Source organism: Rattus rattus, chromosome 11 (genome assembly GCF_011064425.1).
Source record: "Rattus rattus isolate New Zealand chromosome 11, Rrattus_CSIRO_v1, whole genome shotgun sequence".
Lineage (NCBI taxonomy): Eukaryota > Metazoa > Chordata > Mammalia > Rodentia > Muridae > Rattus > Rattus rattus.
In genome coordinates this window covers 43756804-43766500 of record NC_046164.1, presented here as the reverse complement: position 1 = coordinate 43766500, position 9697 = coordinate 43756804, and the positions used below count along the sequence as shown (strand labels likewise).

The 9697-nt window shown below is 38.1% G+C and overlaps 1 long non-coding RNA gene across 1 annotated transcript; it reads left to right on the top strand.

Annotated features, from left to right (window-relative positions):
* The first annotated feature begins 8677 nt into the window (after positions 1 to 8677).
* LOC116912470 lies at positions 8678 to 9278 on the top strand. Its single transcript, XR_004389461.1, has 2 exons — positions 8678 to 8991; positions 9079 to 9278. It is a non-coding gene; the product is annotated as an uncharacterized LOC116912470 (long non-coding RNA).
* The last annotated feature ends 419 nt before the right edge of the window (positions 9279 to 9697 follow it).

Genomic DNA, 9697 nt, shown 5'->3' with positions numbered 1-9697 from the left:
CAACAAATGGGATCTCATAAAACTGCAAAGTTTTTGTAAGGCAAAGGACACTGTGGCTAGGACAAAACAGCAACCTACAGATTGGGAAAATATCTTTAACAATTCTACAACTGATAGAGGGCTTATATCCAAAATATACAAAAAACTCACGAAGTTAGACTGCAGGGATACAAATAACCCTATTAAAAATGGGGTTCAGATTCAAACAAAGAATTCACAGCTGAGGAATACCGAATGGCCAAGAAATACCTAAAGAAATGTTCAACGTCTTTAGTCATAAAGGAAATGCAAATCAAAACAACCCTGAGATTCCACCTCATACCAGTCAGAATGGCTAAGATCAAAAACTCAGGTGACAGCAGATGCTGTCGAGGATGTGGAGAAAGAAGAACATTCCTCCATTGTTGGTGGGATTGCAGACTGGTACAACCATTCTGGAAATCAGTCTAGAGCTTCCTCAGAAATTTGGACATTGAACTACCTGAGGACCCAGCTATACCTCTCTTGGGCATATACCCAAAAGATGCCCCAACATATAACAAAGACACATGCTCCACTATGTTCATGGCAGCCTTATTCTTAATAGCCAGAAGCTGGAAAAAACCCACATGCCCTTCAACAGAGGAATGCATACAGAAATGTGGTACATCTACACAGTGGAGTATTACTCAGCTATCAAAAACAATGACTTTATTAAATTCATAGGCAAATGGGTAGAATTGGAAATTATCATCTTGTGTGAGGTAACCCAATCACAGAAAAACAAACATGGTTTGCACTCATTGATAAGTGGATATTAGTCCAAATGCTCGAATTATCCTAAATGCACAGATCACATGAAACTCAATAAGCATGACCAAAATGCAAATGCTTCACTCCTTCTTAAAAGGGGAACAAGAATATTCTTGGGAAGGAATAGGGAGACAAAATTTAGAATAGAGACTATAGGAACCCCCATTCAAAGCCTGCTTCACATGTGGCCCATACATATACAGCCAACAAACTAGATAAGATGGATGAAGCAAAGAAGTGCAGGCTTACAGGAACCGGATGTAGATCTCTCCTGAGTGACACAGCTAGAATAAGGAAAATTCATCGGCGAATGAAAGCAGCAAACCACTGAACTGAGAACAGGACCTCTGTTGAAGGATTCAGAGAAAGGACTGTAAGAGCTTGAAGGGAGTTGAGACCTCATATGAACGACAATATCAACCAATCATAGTTTCTAGGGACTAAGCCACTATCCAAAGACTATACCTGGACTGACCCTGGACTCCAACTGTATAGGTGTTAATGAATAGCCTAGTAAGGGCACCGGTAGAATTGAAGCCCTTGATCCTGCCAAGAGTGAACCCCCAGTGAACAGGAATGTTGGGAGAGGGCGGTAAAAGGGGGAGAATGGGGAGAGGAACACCCATATAGAAGGGAAGGTGTAAGGGTTAGGGGGATGTTGGCCTGGAAACCAGGAAAGGGAATAAAAATTGAAATGTAAATAAGAAATATCCAATTTAATAAAGATGGAGAAAAAAAGAAAAAAATTATATATCCTTCTAATGACCATGAACAATATCATTTCTTTTCAAAATCTTTGCATCGTATATATGAAATCTTTACCCACATTCATATAAATATGAAATTCTTTCAGGGAATGAACAGCAATTCTTTTGCAATGAACTATACTAATAATTCTCCTCTCAGTTGACTAACTGCTTTCCAATTTTATTCAGAAAATAGAAATAAAATTAAGAGAAATTTGAAATTTTTCTGTGAGGTCACTTAGCAACTTATATATACTTATTCTCTTCTCCAAATCTCAGTAACCTCCAAGGCAATGGCTAATACGTGTGCTTCTTCTAAATTATCTTGACTCAGAACCTTTGTTTCCTTTTGGTTGTCATCAAGGTATATCTGTTGCATTTGTTCTCTCAACACCTCCTTGCCTCTTTTACTCCGCCATATTTCCTTTTAAGGTACCAACTGCCTGTCTAGGCCAACTTACAAAATCAACGGGAATAATGACACCACAGGGATTTGGTAATGTTACCAAAGTGATTCCATAATCTCCCTTCCTCTGGGAAGTGCATAATCTTGGGAGCAATCTTTGTGTTTCATCTGCCACATAGTAAAATCATATCTGTTCTATTCTATGTTCCCCTTTGTAATTAGCACATCTGTTCTTTAACATCTTGTCAACTTAAAAATCTAAGTCAGTACTAATCTCAGCAAAAAAAAAATTGAATGACACAAAGAAAAATAGTTACAATTAAATGATAGTTTAACTGTGAAATAGACCTTTTTATTTAATGCTTAAATTTTAAATGATTAATCCACGGGGTCTCTTTCAAAGAACATTACTGTCTGTAACATTACAGTAGTGACACTACTTTGCTTGAGGTGAATGGTTTTAATTTGTCTTTTAAGTGATTAAAATAAGTTTTAAATATAAATGATTGATTTTGATAATAATCAAGTGAACTGCTCTAGCTACAGCCTTTACGGCTGTAGATTTTGTGTTTTAGTTTATAACAGTGTTTTTTAAAGGGATATTAAAATTATACATCTTCCGGGATATTTATTTTGTGTTTTAGATAAACAAAACTACCTTAAAAGTTTATAACAAAGGCCAATTTATATTTTTCATCATATGATTATCCATGCTCCAAAAATATATTATGTGTGTGTTCATAAGCTGGCATTATGGATATATGCCTATGAGTACAGAGGACCAGAAACTTATCACTATAAGCTGAAGCACCATTTCATCATCCAAGCCAATTCTACTTCAATGGTATTAATAAGATGCTAAAAAGCAGGGAATCAATGGGCTCTTTCCAATGACCATTTCAGATGAATAAAAAAACGAGATGCATATAGACCTAAACTTCCAGGACTAACAAAGAAAGTTAACTACTAAGTTGCTAATGACGTAAAATTAGTTGATAAGCATAAAGTGAATATGATTATATTTTTAATGCTTTTTAAACATTGTTTGTTTTGGTCACATTCTCTGTAATTTATTTTGTTATTGAGCAAAATCTTCACTGGCTTAAATTTCTTCTTACTATAACTGAAGTTTTATTGTTTAAAATCCTGTATTAATAAGTACACTTTTTTGCTTTTAAAATACAAAGTATGGAGCTGATTATGGTTAAGGCATCTCTACAATCCCAACTATATGGAGAAAAGGGGATGATATTTGACCATGTAATGACAATTTGAAATACATAAATTCAAGTAAAATTTGGACTAGTTAATGAATTGCTATTTTAATTATCTAAACACACACACAACTTTTAAAGACAAATTCTAATTTATTTTATCTTAGATAACTGTACTATAATCACTAAACAAAAATTCATAATGAAAGTAGACAAAAATAATTTTAAATACGTATATTATTACTTTGTGTATAGTGATTCCATATTAATTAAACTAATCTCATGAACTCGTTAAAGATCTTCCAAACAGAAAACATCAAATACGAAAGCAGAAAATATAGTAAAAATTATAATTTGATAATCTCATGATTTAACAGGTTTATGATCCTCAACACATATTAGTCTTTAAATTAACTCCAAAATTTTGTTCATAAAATACTTGTCAGGTAGTACTATGTCCAGTCTTCTGAGGAACCACAAGAATGATTTTCAAAGTGCTTGTATCAGCTTGCCATCCCTCCAAAAATGGAGGTGTGTTCCTATTTCTCTACATCCTCACCAGAATCTACTGTCATTCTGACAGGTGTGAGGTGGAATCTTTGAGTTGTTTTGATTTGCATTTCCCAGATGACTAAGGATGTGGAACATTTCGTTAGATGCTTCTCAACCATTCAATATTTCTCAGCTGAGAATTCTTTGTTTACCTATGCAGTACATTTTTTAATAGGGCTACTTGATTCTCTGGAGTCTAACTTTTTGAGTTATTTGTATATATTAGATATTAGCCCTCTATCAATTGTAGAATTGGTAGAGACCTTTCAATATTATATGATTGAAAATATTACCCAAACTGGTAACATGCAAGTAAAAAGAAATTACCTTAATATTATTTTATTTTGATAAATTGGAATCAATACCAGTTATTAAGCTACAGGGGAGTGATTTAATTTACACGAGATTATAATACTGGCATCAAATTGTAATGTTGATATTTTAAGAATGAATATACCGAGCGTGTACAGGTATATGTAAATTTATAGCAATTTATCTAACAATAGACAATTGTAGCAGTTTTTCATGAGTAGGACTATTACATATCAGATGACAAGTCAAATGGTGCTTGAAGATTACATCATTCCTCATTATGTCAAAAACAAAGCATGTGACATATATACAATGTGTAAAATACCACTAGAAGACCAGATATTTCTAACTCAACATCTTACAATTTACTATTAGTTGTTGAAAGAACATATTTGTTAATATTTTCAAATGGTGATGTGTGTTTTCAATTACAAAGATCCTAGGAGAGATTGTTGAATAAACCTGTCATGTTCTGGGAACATAGGTCTGACATAGACAGCAATGAACTAACTACCTTCTAAACAGAAATTGCTTCTCAGGGTAAAATGGTAATAACATTTTTCTAGATAAATAACTTCCACTTTCCAGTCTATCGATAAATTTTGCTTTTATGTCATATACTTTTAGAGATAGAGTTTTAAAATTTCAATGTATATTCCTATAAAAGTCTAAGAATTAGACAATCCAAAAATTAGGATCTAAGCAATGACCAATCCAAAGCTCACTTTTTTTCAAAATATTATCAGAATAAGCATGATGTATATATAAATTTTAATGTAAATTTTCTTGTTACACGTATAAGGTACTGTTTATACAGTTTTTACTTTTTCTAGTCTAGATTCCAAATAATTTACACTAATATATTTCATACAATCTTCAAGATCATTGTTTTACAAAGGAAGTTTTATTATTTAGACAGGCTAAATAATTCACATAATAAAAGCAACAAACACTATGTTTGAATTTATACATAGATACATTGCTCAATTTAGTTGACAAGATACATGATATGATCCAGCTATATCCCTCCTGAATATATACCCAAGTTGCCTTATATACTGCTACAGAGATAGATGCTTAGTGATATTAATAACTATTCTATTACAAGAGGTAGAAAAAGTAACTGGTCTAAACACTCACCAGCTAATGAATAGAAAATAAAAACCTGCTGAAATTCCACAATAAAGCTTTATTCAGATGTAAAGAAGATTTTCTTGAAAGCAAGAAAATTTCAGACAAATGGTTAGAAGTTTAAAACATTACACTTAGTGAGGTAACGCAGTCCCAGAAAGCTAAGCATCACATGGTGTCGAAACTATGAGAATTTTAGCGTTGAGAGTTTAGTTTTGTGTCCAATTTGTTGTACCTGTAGTATAGAGGGAATTGAAAAGCAGCCATTGGTGGGAGGTAGGGGAAAAGACTCAAGAGATAGGAGATTGTTTTGAATAGGAGTGTTCCCCATAGGCTCATATATACAAACACTTAGTCACCAGCAAATAGCACTATTTGAGAAGATCAAACACATTGGCAGATGTGTCCTGGTAAAGAAAGTGTGTCACTGGGAGTGGGTTTTGAAGTTGCAAAGGCCCATGCCAAGTCTATACTCTCACTCTTAGCCTATAGATCAGGATGCAGTTTTCAACCACTGCTCCAGTAACATGTATGCTACCATGATGATAATGGATTAAACCTCTGAAACTGGAAGCAAGACCCAAATCAAATATCTTCTTTTATGAAAGTTGTTTTGGATATGGTGCCTCTTCACAGTTACACAATGGTGACTGAGACAGGGATAATCTGATAAAGTTTAGGTAAAGCAGAATAATGAAGAAGGAAATTTAATTAAGAAGGTTTATAAGAGGAGACTGACGAAGCCTGAGTCAGGGACAACCAATGCTAAGGTTGTCACTGTTAATGCCAAATTATATATTCATATGTGATTGTGTATATGGGAGGTATATGTATGTATGCCTATGCTTGTGTATGTGTATATGAATGAGTATATATAATAGCTACCCTACACAGGAGATAATACTTCCTCCAAACTCCATAGGTTATCAAATACTGACAAGGGTATTTGAATCCTGAAAAGTGGCAAACAGAGGTTGAGTTTGCTAGTGTTACCTGTTGAGAGCAATGCCCTTGAAGCCCTCCATTGTTGATGTTATTATGGTTAGAATTAAGTATGACTGGGTTCATGGAAAACCCCCAGCCAGCTGGAGAAGACAAATACAACTCTGGTGGTCAAAATGAATAATAATATGATACGTCAAGATACCCGATGTGATGACCTGTAACATTTCTGAAAAACCAACATCCTGCTGACTAATAGATATGACAAACCTGTGACCTTTTTAACATATTGACAACATCAGCCGTTTCCCTGACCACATGAATACTGTGTCCTTGGCCTGCGTAAAAGTTTCACACTTCCCCCCTCCCTCTGTTACCCATGTTATGGTATAAATTCAGCCTTGGGAAAAAATTAAATTGTTTCCTTGATCAGACTCTTGTCTTGGTATCCTTCTTCATGTCTCTTGTCCCCCATTCTCTTCAAGATACCCTCAGACACCTTCACTTACAAATGGTGCCCAGCGTATGGCTGTTTGGAGGTCTCCTGGAGGAGAATGTCATCCCCCGTGAATAGACAGGCCTGTCTTCCTTGTTTGTCAGAGCTTTTGGTCCCCCCTCAGAGCCTTTGCTCCACCACTTCTGGCAACCATGGACTGCCCGACCTTGGTTCAGAGGCTTGGTGTGTGTTTCTCCCCAGATGACGCAGATCTCAGTAGTGAGTAATGGGACAAGAATTCTACAGTCACCTTTTGTGACAGGACTCAAGGAGTCACTCAGGAAGTGAAGAATAGGGTTAAGAAAACAATTTTAAAGAAATTCTTATATTTTGTAGGAAATATTGGTCCATAGTTCCCCCAGGAGAGAACAATTGATACAAAAGATAGTGCAGAGTTAGTGATTGTTTAATGGATCGGCTAACCCAGTTGCTGAAGTCTGCCCTCTGTAATGAATAAAAGTTGTGTGCTTTTTGGGTTTGAGGTTGCCTCTCCCTACATGGATAAGCAACCCCATGTACGTGGATTAAATTCCTTATACCCTCATGCTATTGCAGTGGTCACTTTGTCAGTCTGTGCTCTGTGGGAGGCGCTCCTGAGGTAAGGCCACTATGGGGTCTTACAACATTTTGGTGCATTGGCCGGCCTGGAACTGTGTTCCCCACAGACCACAATTGGGGAGGAGATCGGAGGTAAGCTCAAGCAAATCTGTGTTTTACATTCTGTGTTACGTTCTGTTTTGTCTCTGTGTCATGTTGTCTCGCCTTTGTTTCATGTTGTCTTGTGTTGTCTGTGTCTGCTGTCTCAAGGGTTCGAGTCCCTTCAGAGGGGGGTTCAAGTCACCTCAGTGGTCATTGTTGGTCCTGTGAGGGGCTTACAGCTGTGACAGGCAGACATGCTAGTTGTCACAGGCCACAGGCCCTAAAGGAAGCTCTAGGAGGAGAAAGGAATCTAGAGGACACTCTAGAATCCCGTTGGGAGGTGGGATCAGATGGTCTGCCTCATGCCAGAAGCAGTTAAGGTTAAACTGCAGTTCAGGCCAGGTACTGAAGGTATCAGGCATCTATGGAAATTGGTTATAGAATACCTTGTCTTGGTTTTGTTTGTCTAGTTTGTTTTCTGTGGTATTGTAGTGCCTTTTTGGCTTTTGTTTTGTTTTTGGACTTGAACTGATGACTGTGTTTGAAATCATGGACTGGCGACTATGATTGAAATCATGGAACTGTTTGTTTTGTTTGTCAAAGAATTTTACTTGCTCCTCTTGGTGCTTAACTTGAGAATGATTTGCTTGAGAGAAATTGTTTTCTGCCACCGAGTTTTGTCTTTCTCTCTTGGGCCTCCTCCCCAAGGGAAGATGCCCCTCCCTTTGCTCCTCTTGCCCAGTCTAGCAGCTGTTAACAGTTTATCACACATGTATATGAAGGACTCCAGGTTAGCGAGTGATCATGTCTGAAGTAGGCATAAACAAGAACCTGAAAGCTTTGCCTTGGATCCTGAAGAAAGGTTCTCCCTGTTGTTTAGACAGTCACAGCTTCTGAAGATGAGCCTTTTGGCCCTGAAAAAAATTCCAGTTGCTGCCTTCAGTGGCCAGACCTTCAACACTTGCTCACAAAAGGAGAGCGTTCATTAAGAGAAGTTCTTTCAGGGAGCCTGCCTTATATTGTAGCCCTATTCCAGGAGAGGAGTCAGTCTCCAACATTAAGTAACCTTCCCCATTAGTCATCATTGACATACAGGGTGCCTCTGATCCTATCCCTGCAATAGTCAGTTCCTGCCCCTATGGTCAATATGCCCCAAGTTGGGGGGCAGGGAAGCCCCTAATGTAGTTTCAGAAAGAGTGTGCAGAAGACTGTGAGGAACTTTGTTTTGCCAGACAGAACAGGCTTTACTCTAGGATGATAAGAGGAGAAAATCTTGGCACCGGCTCTTCAGCTTACTCCAACTGGAGGCTGTGGACAAGGTTAGGATTAATGTTTTCTTTTCCATGGGCCTTTAACCCAGTGAGACAGTTTGGTAAAAGGCTGCTTCTGGGGTCCTGAAAGTCCCTGGTGAACCAGTTACAATTCTTATGTCAGCCACTTGACATCTAGATGCTTGTTAGTAAGTGTTACAGGTCTTCTTTACCACCGAGGAAAGACAGAATGCTACTAGAGTCCAGAAAGAATGTTCCAGACATGGATGAATGACCCTTACTCCTGATTGTTGACTTCAATACTCCTGAATGTAAGGAGTGCTCCAGGTCTACCGCCAGGCTCCAAAGGTGAGTCTCCAAAGGGCTAGAAAATGCCCCACCAATCTGACTAAGATAAAGAAAAGATATAAAGAGAAAGTTACAGAAACTTGAGGGGTTAAGATAAGTTGCTGAGAGAGTTAGTGTAAGTTTCAGAGAAAGTAAGGTTGAAGTGTGGTTCAGGGTGTGTGCAAATAAGGGGACAAAATCTAGTCGCTGTAGGGGAAGATGCAGAAGATATCATAACAGAGAGACTGAGGAAGAGAAAGAAGAAAGAAGGCAAAAAGTGCAGGAAGCTGGGGAAGAAAAGAGACAAAAAGAAGAGGAAGCTAGAGAGCTAAAGAGAGATAAAAGGCAAGAGAGGAAGATATACTGACCACAGTAGTTAGGGAACCTAGGAAGACAGTACCTGGCAACAGAAGAGAATTCCTGGCTAAAGATCAGTGTGCCTAATGCAAAGAAAAAGGACACTGGGTCAGGGACTGCCCCAGGAAGTACAAGAGGGCCCTCTCCCGTTGCCCCAAAGACAAGCCTCTCGGTCCTAGAGTGCTGACTATGTGCAAAGATAGAAGGGAAGCCCGCTCAGCTGTTTTGTGAATACCGGGCCCAACACTCTGTGCTCCTATGCCCAAATGGGCTAGTGTCCAAGCAAAAGACCTTGAGTACAGGGGACTACTGGCAACAAAGGATACTCATGGACTACCTGAAGAATGGATGACCTTGGCGTGGGCCAGTTATCCCACTTGTTCCTTGTGATCTCAGACTGCCTCTATGAGTCTGAACCCTGCAACTGCTCCTGGACCCCGACCTAGATCCCCCTCATGACTGTCAGCAGGTGCTCACTAAAGCACAGGGGTGGCATAAAGATTTGACTGACC